Source organism: Theropithecus gelada, chromosome X (genome assembly GCF_003255815.1).
Source record: "Theropithecus gelada isolate Dixy chromosome X, Tgel_1.0, whole genome shotgun sequence".
Taxonomy (NCBI): Eukaryota; Metazoa; Chordata; class Mammalia; order Primates; family Cercopithecidae; genus Theropithecus; species Theropithecus gelada.
Window position 1 is genome coordinate 15,257,653 of NC_037689.1, and position 12,119 is coordinate 15,269,771.

Here is a 12,119-nt window from a genome sequence, read left to right on the forward strand (position 1 = left end):
TCAAGAGAGAAACTGCAGAAGAAAGGAAAGAGCTTTATATATTTATGCCTTTAATGGCAAATTTTTTTCCTGTTTTTTTGAACAAGAGGACCTGCATTTTCATTTTGCACTGGGCCCTCAGATTATGTGGCTGGCTCTGATGTCCCTGTAGCATTTGGCTAGTGAGATTTCCAGGGAAGTGGTGAGGATTGTAAAAGGGCCTCTGTATTCCAGGGGCCTTTAAATTAAATTCATGTCCCTGGTTCCAAGGACTAAAAAAACCTCAAAGACACAGTCCTTGCAAGTTTGTTTTTTGTTTTTGCTCCTCACCCATACTGAACGTACTGGACGTACGGTCATGCCAGAGGGATTTGAATGAGCCACTCACTTCCAAAAGGTTACATGATAATCAATTTGCTTCTATAATATTAACTAATGGCACCTGTGCTAATAGTTACATGTAAAATTAAGTCTGGAACAGATGGAGTTCTAAGGCCAACTGTTGCCAGTCATGGAAAACCTGCCCTCCTTAAATAGCCTCTGGTGTAATTGTCTGCCTACACTCTGCCCACTTTTCAGGTTTAAATACAAGGCGACATTTGGTATGCATTTCCTGTAATAAAGAACCATGTGATGATTATTCCCAAGATGTTATTTTTAAGACTATTGTTAACTGCGGTCTGTCTTTGGTTTCTCAGTTAAGGAAAAAGCAACTTGACTCAAAGCATCATTTGATTCAAGTTGGGCAACCACAGGGGAGCAAACTATTGTGACCAAAGTCCCTGAAGGAAAATCAGTGAGGACAAAATAACCCCACACTTTGCAGAGACTGAGGTATGGCATGACTTGGTGACTCCTGGGAGAGATCAAATCTTACAATGCTGTGCAAAACACTGGGTATGTAACTAACACATGAGGTTATCTGCTTTTATAACAGTCATAAATAACTATTTATTATATAGTGATTTGAATATACCACCTCGTGGATGGGCAGTCAAGCTTTGATTTTTCTTGCTTTTCTGGTTTCTACTTTTATGATTAAAAATAACTTGAAAAATCAATCATGTTGAAAGGTAATAGTTTATTTTTCTTTCAACATGAAAAAAGGAAATACAATGTAGACTGAAGCCATTAACTGAAAGAACAAGACACATGTACATTTAAATTGAGGAGTTTGTGGTCGAAAAGGAGTCTGTCCTCATAAAGTCAGAACATGGCCTAGTTGGATTCATGCTCAAATATTCTGTCCTGTGCCCAAGAGGTTGGCCCCAAAATAAGCAACAGAGATGGGTCAGTGGACGCGAATACTTCTGGGGGAATGCTAAGAAATGCCTCAAAGTCTCATGCCCAAATCAAGGGTAAGGCACTAGTAGTAACATGGTTCCTAAAGGGTGAAGAAAGACCCAGACCCAGTTATATTTCCTGGAAAGCTTTGTTCGAATCTACAAATGATCGAATCTACAAAAAAATTGATTAAGATCCATTTACTTAGTCTTGGAGTGAACATTCCGAGATAAGCGTGTTTAATATTAAGTGCAATTTATTTAAGAAGGTATCTGGCTGAGGTTAAGAGTAAGGCAGGGCCTCTTTAAATCTATATTGTATCTATAAAAACTTTAAAATTCAGCCAATGTTCATAATTAGTGTTAGGTTGAGCCATATGAAAATGCGGATGGAGATTTCATATGGTCTAACTTAATACTTAAATATTTATGCTTTTTTTAAACAAAAAGATACATTTTATATGCAAAAACAGAAAATATATTTTGACTGTGCTTTCATCCTGCTCTCCCTGGGTTAGTTGTGTGGATTAAGAGAGTCAGTTGTCATCTGTAGTCCTACCCAAGTTTCATTTGGTTCTGTATCACCCTTTCAGGCCATTCCAGTGTGTAGTGATCAGTTGTAGGACACATTGCAAATAATTTATTATTAATGGTAGCTAAAGTTGTGATGTTTGTGGATTTTTTAACTTATCAAAAATAAACCAGTGCAGAATCAAGGTTATGCCTGTAATAATGATATCCTCAACCAATCGCACAACAATAGGCTTTCTTGAGTAGGGGACAAAAGGCTACCCTGGGAGTGATACCCATGGGGCAGGGCCACAGATGTGACCCTTCTATGACAAAGGTCATGGCAGAAAACTATTGGAAACAAATACTCAAAAAGAACAGTATTCACTTAATAGCAGCTTTCTATATTGGTGATAATGCTGCTGACTTAGAAAGTTGGTTCTCAGGTTTTTGGATCTCAAAAGAAAATTTGAGAACTGATATCAAGTTGTCACTTTTTAATTTTTTCAAGTATGGTCATTAGAAATAGAACTTCCATGTATTATAACTACCATTTAAAAAGAGAAGAGACATGTTGACTTTAAAAACAGAGTGATTTTAGTTGTGGGAAAAACATATTGCATTGGCTTCAGTTTTCTCATTTTGCTACAAATTTAGAGAAAAATATCAGACTGGCTGAGGTTCATGGGCCAGTAAGTAGCCCAAGAGAGGCTAATCATCCTTTATAAGGCTAATAATCATCAACAACTGTTAAGCGACTTCTTATTCTAAACATTATGGTGAGAGCTTTATATACACCTTATTTCTGATCTCCAAGTTGGATACTATTATCTTCATTGTATAAATGAGGAAGTTGATACTCAAAGAGAAGTGACTCTTTCAAACCTGAACTTACAAAGTAATGGCAAAGTCTTGTCTTACAGCCTATAGAATTTCTAACGTATGTAATTAATAAAGTGGGTAAAGGATTTAAATGTAATATCCAAAGTCTGGATTTTAAAGTGTTTTTAAGCTGGAGTTTGTTTAGTCACCCATTTTTATGAGACTTTGCAGGCTCCCAGATAAAATTTAGAGTTGTGCTTGTGAGTCAGAGAAGCCCTGGTCCTGAAGGGAGCCCTGCGGGAAGTGTTTTGTCTTAGATTGGGTTCCTCAATACCTGACATAAGGATTTGTGTGCAAGTGAATTTTTCAGGAAATGCATCCAGAAGTCAGTAAGGAAGTGGAGAAAGTAGGACAGCAGAAGAAAAGAAGCCAATTGAAGTGAGTTCTGAGGCAAAATCCAGTGAAGGGTAGCTTTGGAGGGTAAGTTATGCCTCAGAGTTGTCTCAACACAGGGCTTGGGAGCCAAGTTTTCAGATTCCCATACCCATCAGTCATTAGCTAAGAGCTGGTCAGGTAGAATGAGAAGTAGGGGTGGGAGGGACTTGAAGTCCTAGACACTTCTGGCTGTCTACATGTTTGCGCAAAGTCCTTCAGTAGCTGGAGGGTAGTCTTGTGACAAAGAGTTCCAAATGCATTCCATTCTTGGCCAAAAGCACACCACAGCCAGGAGATGGGCATATGACAATGATAAAATGGGGTTGAGAGGATCAGAGCGGACAGTGTCTACAACATGTCTGAATTCAGAAATACCATAAAGAAAAGAGGCAAGAGCACAGCTTGGAGGAGCATTCTACAATTCCCAGGATGCCACAGAACTGGTGACTGTCAATTACGTTCTTACAGGAAAACAATAATCTGTTTTGCTTCATTCCCATCATTATCTCCTTAATTCCAAGTCACTATCATCTCCTACCTGTGCCACTGCAGCAAACCTCATATCAAGCATCTACTTTTGCTCCTCTATGTTCATTCTCTACACAGTAGTCATGGTGATTTTTATAAGTACAGTGGTGATGCTTGAGGATGAGAGGTAGTGGAGTTGGAGACACTTTAATCACCACATAATCACCATTAACACCCTCAGTCCACCCTACTATTCTTTGGTAGGTACAGTGGACATTTTCTCAATTTGCTGTGAAGTGTTATGTAGTTTTACTCCACCTGTAGTAGTTCATTTTCACACTGCTATAAAGATACTAACTGAGACTGTGTGATTTATAAAGGAAAGAGACTTAATTGACTCTCAGTTCTGCATGACTGGGGAGGCCTCAGGAAACTTACAATCATGTCAGAAGGCAAAGGAAAAGCAAGACACCTTCTTCACAAGGTGGCAGGAGAGAGACAGAGCACAGGGGAAACTGCCACTTTTAAACCACCAGATCTCATGAGAACTTCCCCACTATCATGAGAACAGCATGAGGGAAACCATCCCATAATCCAATCACCTCCCACCTCCCTGGACACATGGGGATTGCAATTTGAGATGAGATGAGATTTGGGTGGGGACACAGAGCCAAATCATATCACCTCCTCCCATCTTTCTCTGAAGATAGTTGTAGGTGTATGGTCTTATTTCTGAGTTTTCTATTCTGATCCATTGGTCTATATGACTGTTCTTGTACCAGTACCATGCTGCTTTGGTTACTGTAGCCTTTTAGTATAGTTTGAAGTCAAAAAAGCCCAACTCTTATCTAAAGAACATATTGATACTGAGTATGGAATCATCTGTAGAGTTGAATGTATCCATTCATTTTCTTTTCCTGGATCAGTGAAAGTACACTGTTAACATCCTTGAAAATTTTGGGTCCTGAAACCCATTTTTTCCATCCTATTTGGGATCCCAGCATAGGAGAATTGTTCTAAATTAATTCAATGGGAATTGATGGTTGTTTGGCTCATAGAAAAAGTTGGTTCAATCTGGGAATCATAAAAATGATTCATACATTTCTTAAACATTTAAATTTAATTCAAAACATATAAATTTGCATTAGTCTCCCAATCCTTTGATGAAGGGCCAAGGCTTTTTCTTGAGTATATTTTTCTTGAATGTATTTTACAGATGAAATGGAGAACACTGGTTAATCTGGCCAACCTGTTCAGGAGTGATTGGTCAAGAGAACTTTTACTACATGATGCTTGATATTAAATGATTGTAATTATTAAGAATATTAGCTGCCTCCATCAGTGGATGGTAATAATTGATGTTAACTCTCCAGCAATGGAACATTCTTCTATATTAGTTGGTCTTATCTTGGTTCATGGATTCTGTTGAAAATCTGATATGTTATAGACCTTCTTATCAGAAAGATGTATACTCACATGTATACATACAAAATTGTAGAGTTTTTTATCCCTGAATCTCATTTGTAGATTATTTATTCATAAACTCTGTGTTACAGTATTAAAACACACAGAGTAAAATGTAACTAGGCAGTACACTGGCTTCTCATTTTCTAATCAAGAAAATAAAGCATGTAGTATATTTGTCTAATAAAATTGATTGATCATAAATGCCACTGTCTGGTTCTTGGGAAAAGAAACACTCACAAAGACACACCCACATTTGCTCAGTTCCCTTCAGAGAATGGCAAAAATCATGTCAGTCTGATTCATCTTTCAGGAAGGAAGAGGGAAGTACAGTGTAAAACCACAACCCAGGCCACAGTGAGGACTTGGTCCCAGAGTGCAGCAGAGGTTGGGGCCGTTCAAGGGCAGAGTAGTGGCTGTTAGTTGAGTAAGAACTGTGTCACCAACCCCCAGATGGGCACAGCTTACTGGTGCCTTGGCAACCATCCACGCCAACTCATTCCATTACTCAGTCCCATCAGATGTAAATTTTTACGGAGTTACAAGCAAGAGACCATTCTCTCATATCTACTTTCAACTCTAGGAGGAGCAAGAATTGCTTTCCTGGCCTTGATTAGCACTCAGGTGGTTGGCGCCAAGAGCCTTCCTCCCTCATCCTGAAGAAGATAAAACTTGAACTCATCATGGTTGGTGCCTACAAGTTGGTGATAAAAGCTGGGTGGGAATCCAGCCCTTCTACTGTTCTTCCCATGATCTTGCTACTAAATCCCACTGCTTCGGGCCATGATGATGCATTTGCAGTTTGGCTAATTATAGTAGAATGACTTGAATATAAAAACATTTCAAGGACTTTCTCATTCTCCTCTTACTGATTCTCCTCACTTGTTCCTCTGTTCCGAAACAGCTTTGAAGCCCCAGACTTAACTTCCAAAATTAATGATATTAATGCTTCTGTTTCCCAGGTTTGACAAATCATTCTGAGTGAGGTTGAGTTTCATTTCTTAAGAGCTGCTACTAACATTGCACAGAGTGCTGTAAACCCAAAGTCAAGTGGTTAGAACTTGAAATCAAGTACAAGGCAGCTTAAAAAGGTTGCTAAAGATCACCTCTTCATTTTGCTATCTTTTAATTAAGCACATTGAACAGTGACTCATTCATTTATAGAATAACTTAAAATTGAATAGGTGATTATGTACAAATTAAGGTGACAAGTGGTAGGAAGCTTGGTTCTCAAGTACCAATCCTTGAGCTGAATAACGACCTGACTTGGGAGTAGGAGTGGAGGAAAGCCAGGAGGAGAAGAAAAGATTTTTATCTGTGCTTTTGGCCACAATGGAAGTAGAATAAAAATGGGGATTGTGGTAGGCAAGATAATGCCCCCTCCAAGATGTCCATGTCCTATTCCTTGGAAACTGTGAATACGTTATGTTACATGGCAAAGGGGAATGAAGGTTGCAGATGGAATGAAAGTTGTTAATCAGTTGATCTTAAGATTTGGAGATTGTCTTGAATTATGTGGTCAGCCCTATGTGATTACAACGGCCCTTAAAAGTGGAAGAAGGAGGCAGAAGAGGGAAGTCATAGGCAGATGTGACTCTGGAAGAGGTCAGAGTGAAGTGATGTGAGAAATACTGAACCTCCTGTTGCTGGCTTTGAAGATGGAGAAAGGTTTCGTGACCAAGGAATGCAGATGCCTCTATAAGGTGGAAAAGGCAAAGGAAATATTCTCTTCTACAATATCCGGAAGAAATGCAGGCCTGTATATACCTTGATTTTAGCCCAGTGAGACCCGTGTCAGACTTCTAACTTACAAAACTGTAAGATAATACATTGGTGTTCTTTTAAGCCGCTAGGTTTGCCATCATCTGTAACAGCAGTAATTATAAAAGGAATGCCTAGAGTGATGAAAGTAAGGACTAAGGAGATGGTCCTATTTTAGGTCTGTTTCAGGCAGGCTATTGCCAGCAAGTTAACTGAGGAGGATAGATACATCAAGAGTTGAAGACACGCTGGAGAAGGTGATTGTGAAGCAAGGAAGCTGGAAGCCGAGACTCAGGAGAAGCTTTGGAGAGGGGACAAAACCTAAAGATTCAAGGACCCTAATCACAAGTGACCTCAGATTACCAGAAGACAGCTAAACTGAGCTTTGGAAACTAGCAGGTGTGATGACTTTCTGTGTTGCTAATTTCTTTCTCTCTCTTTCACAAAGAACCAACACATAAAATAGAAATAGCCCTGAACTTAATATTTTCTTTCCAAAGAATCACACATGACAAAAAACAAGATACTTTTACAAGAAAAAAAACAAAAAACAAAAAACATGACTCAACATAAATGAGGAATATCAGTTACACAATGTGGAAGATATGGCTAGTTGTGCCCCCATGTTTGCTTTTCTCTTCTTCCTTCCTAAAGGAGTTTTTCGGCTGGTAAGGGCTACCCAGCCTCATTTGCTTAGAGGTATGACCGTATTACTAAGTCCAAGTCAATGGCATGTGAATTGGACTAATATGTAGAAACTTTTAAAGGGAAGGTGTTTACCTGTCCCATTTCCTCCTTTCCACTGGCTGGAATGAGGATGGAGTGTGTGCTATCTTTGCCCCTGCAATGAAGACACCACTCTGGGAATATACAAAATTAACTCAAGATGAATTAAAGACAAAAATTAACTTAAAATGGATTGAATATTTAAATGTAAAACCTGAAACTATAAAAACCCTGGAAAACGACCTAGGCAATACCATTCTGGACATAGGAATGGGCAAAGATTTCATGACAAAGTTGCCAAAAGCAAAAATTGACAACTGGAATCTAATTAAACTAGAGAGCTTCTGCACAGCAAAAGAAACTATGAACAGAGTAAACAGACAAGCTACAGAATGGGAGAAAATTTTTGCAAACCATCTATGTGACAAAGGTCTAATATCCAGTATTTATAAGGAGCTTAAACAAATTTACAAGAAAAAAACAACCCCATTAAAGAGGGGGCAAAGTACGTGAACAGACACTTTTCAAAAGAAGACATACATGCAGCCAACAATTATATGAAGAAAAGCTCAACATCACTGATCGTTAGAGAAGTGTAAATCAAAACCACTATGAGATGCCATCTCACACCAGTCAGAATGGCTATTACTAAAAAGTCAAAAAATAACATGCTGGTGAGGTTGCGGAGAAAAAGGAATGCTTTTATATGGTTGGTGGGAGTGTAAATTAATTCAACCATTGTGGAAGACAGTGCAGCGATTCCTCAAAGACCTAAAAGTAGAAATACCATTGACCCAGCTATCCCATTACTGGGTATATACTCAAAGGAATATAAATAATTCTATTATAAAGATACATGCACATGTATATTCACTGCAGCACTGTTTACAATAGCAAAAACATGGAATCAACTTAAATGTCCATCAATGATAAACTGGATAAAGAAAATGTGGTACATATACACCATGGAATACTGTGTAGCCACAAAAAAAAGGACAAGATCATGTCCTTTGCAGGAACATGGATGGAGCTTGAGGCTATTATCTTTGGCAAATTAACGCAGGAAAAAAAAATATCAAACACCACATGTTCTCAAAGTGGGAGCTAAATGATGAGAATGCATGGACACATAGAGAGGAACAATACACACTGGGGCCTATCAAAGCATAGAGGAAGGGAGGAGAAAGAGGATAAAGAAAACTAACTAATGGGCACTAGGCTTAATACCTGAGTGATGAAATAATCTGTACAACAAACCCCCATGACACAAGTTTACCTATATAAAAAACCTGCACATGTACCTTTGAACTTAAAAGTTAAATAAAAAAAGAAAAATCTCTTCTTTCTAATTTTATTATAATTTTTAATTGATAAATCATAATTATATACATTTAGGTGGGGTACAGTGTGATGTTTTGATATATGTATACAATGTGCAATGATTAAATAAAGCTAATTAACATGTTCATCACTTTGCTAACTTGACTTTTTAATGCTTTTATTATTTTATTTGTAATACACTTTTGTAACATGTATGAACTTAAGTTCATTTAATATATTGCTGCATTCAGTCATTGATCTAAATTTAACTTGAGAAAACAGATTGACATAATGATAATTTGAATGTCTTTATTTTTTCATTTGTTTTTATTTATTATTATTATTATTTTTTGAGATGGAGCCTTGCTCTTGTCGCCCAGGTTGGAGTGCAGTGGCACTATCTCAGCTCACTGCAACCTCCGCCTCCCAGGTTCAAGCAATTCTCCTGTCTCAGCCTCCCAAGTAGCTGGGATTACAGGCACCTGCCACCATGCCTGGCTAATTTTTTGTGTGTGTTTTTAGTAGAGACGAGATTTTGCCATGTTGGCCAGGCTGGTCTCGAACTCTTGACCTCGTGATCCACCCACCTTGGCCTCCCAAAGTGCTGGGATTACAGGCGTGAGCCACTGCACCCTGCCTATTTTATTTATTATTATTATTTCAATAGTTTTTGGGGAAACAGGTGGTGTTTGGTTACATGGATAAGTTCTTTAAGTGGAATTTCTGATATTTATTGTGGTGATGTGAAATGTACTCCCTTAGTTATTTTGAAATATACAATACATTATTATTGACTATAGTTATCCTGCTGTGAGATAGATCTCAAAACTTAATCCTCCTTTCTAAATGAAACTTTGTACCCTTTTTCCAACAACTACCCATTTCCCTCCCTCTCCCTTCTCCTCCTTCCCCTTGGCTTCTGATAACCACCACTCTACTCATTACTTCACTGTGTTAGACTTTTTTAGATTTCATATGTGAGTGAGATCATGTGGTGTTTGTCTTTCTGTGCCTGGCTTACTTCACTTAGCATAATGTCCTCCAGTTTCATCTACATTGTTGTAAATGAAATAATTTTCTTTCTTTATGGCTGAATAATATTCCACTGTGCATATATGCCACATTTTTTTTAATCGCTTCATCCACTGATGGACACTTACGTTGCTTCCATATCTTGGCTATTGTGAATAATGCTGCAATAGACATGGGAGTGCAGATTTCCCTTCGACATATGCATTTCGGCTCCTTTATATGTAACCAGAAGTGGGATTGCTGGATCATATGGTAGTTCTATTTTTTGTTTTATCAGGAACTTTGATACCATTTTCCATAATGGTTGTATTAATTTACATTCTTACCACCAATGTGTAAGAGTTCCATTTTCTCCGTGTCCTCGCTAACACTTATCTTTCATATTTTTTATAATAGCCATTTTAACAGGTATGAGATGATATTGTGGTTTTAATTTGCATTCCCTAATGATTAGTGATGTTGAGCATTTTATCATAAACTTGTTAGTCACATGTAAGCCTTCTCTTGAAAAATATCTGTTCTTGTCTGGTCTGTCTTAGTCCATTTTGTGCTGCTATAGCAGAATATCTGAGACTAGGTAATTTATAAAGAACATACATTTATTGACTCAAGGTTCTGGAGGCTGGAAAGTTCAAGATCAAGGGGCTGCATCTGGTGAAGGCCTTCTTGCTGCATCGTAACTTGGCAGAAGGCATTACATGGTGAGACAGAGAGCAAGAGAGAACTAAATTTGCTTTTATAACCAACCTATCTCAGGATAACAACATTAATCCCTTTATTGGGGCAGAGTCATCATGACCTAATCACCTCTTAAATGTCCTACCTCTCAACGCTGTTGCATTGGGGACTCAGTTCCAACATACGAACTTTGGGGGCCAAATCAAACCATAGCAAGTCCTTTGCCCATTTAAAAAAAAAATCAGGTTATTTGTCTCTTGCCATTGAGTTGGATGAATGCTTTAGATATTTTGTAGATTAACCCTTTATCAGATGTATGGTTTGCAAATATTTTCTCCCACTCAAAGGTTGTCTCATCACTTTGTCAATTGTGGCCTTTGCTGTGCAGAAGCTGTTTAGTTTGATGCAGTTTCATTTGCCTATTTTCACTTTTGTTCCCTGTGCTTTTGGGGACCTATACAAAAAATCACTGCCCAGATCAATGTATTGAAGCTTTTCACCTATGTTTTCTGCTAGTAGCTTTACAGTTTCAGGTCTTATATTTAAGTCTTTAATCCATTTTGAGCTGATTTTTGCATATGATGTGAGATGAGCATCCACTTTCATTCTTCTGCATGTGAATATCCAGTTTACCCTATACTATTTTTTGAAGACTGTCTTTTCTTTATTGTGTGTTTTGGCACCTTTGTCAAAAATCATTTGACTATAAAGTTGTGGGTTTGTTTCTGGGCTTTCTATCATCTTCCATTGGTTGATGTGTCTGTTTTTATGCCTGTACCACGTTCTGATTACAATAACTGTTTTGATTACAATAACTTTATAGTATATTTTGAAACCAGGGAGTGTGATGCCTCCAGCTTTGTTCCTTTTGCCTAAGACTGTTTTGGCTATTCAGTGTTTTGTGGTTTCTATGAATTTAAGGATTGTTTTTTCTTTTTCTGTGAAAAATGACATTGGAATTTTGATAGGGATTGCATTGAATCTAGATATTTTGAACACTATGGACATTTTAACAACATTAATTCTTCCAGTCCATGAACACAAGGTGTCTTTTCATTTATTTATGTTTTCTTCAGTTTTTAAAATCAATGTTTTATAGTTTTCCATCTTTCACCTCCTTGTTTAAATGTATACCTAAGATTTTATTCTATTTTTGTTGCAATTATAAATGGTGTTGTTTTGTTAATTACTTTTTTGAATAGTTCATTATAAGTGTATAGAAATGTTAATGATTTTTGCATATTTATTTTGAATCCTTCAACTTCACTGAATTCATTTATTAATTCTAACAGTTTTTGATAGTCTTTAGGGTTTTCTATATATAAGATCATGCTATCAGTAAATGGAGACAATTTGAATCAGTAAATATTTTGTAACATTTACAATGCTCCCCTCTTTTGTAATTTTGGACATTTGAGGATGATGTGCAAAGCTTATTGAAAAGAAGATTCTAATTGTGATTGCGGTAACTGTCCCAATAGTGACCTTGAATAGTCAATGCTTCCTCCTGGTATTCTTGCTCTATGAAGTCCCTTTCTACAGTGACCCTGGGCTTCATCATATGACTTGCATTGGCCAATGGAACATTCTCAAGCTCAACACAGCAGAGGCTTTGTAAGCCTTTGCACACTGAGGCTTTCG

The 12,119-nt window shown here is 37.6% G+C and overlaps 1 protein-coding gene across 1 annotated transcript in view; it reads left to right on the forward strand.

Moving 5' to 3' along the window:
- The first annotated feature begins 307 nt into the window (after window positions 1–307).
- The window catches only part of NDP (NDP, norrin cystine knot growth factor), a 67,447-nt gene continuing 55,635 nt past the window's right edge, over window positions 308–12,119 (forward strand). The window contains exons 1-2 of the mRNA XM_025372508.1: window positions 308–376; window positions 678–813. The gene's annotated coding sequence lies outside the window, so the exon portion shown is untranslated. The remainder of the gene's footprint in view (window positions 377–677; window positions 814–12,119) is intronic.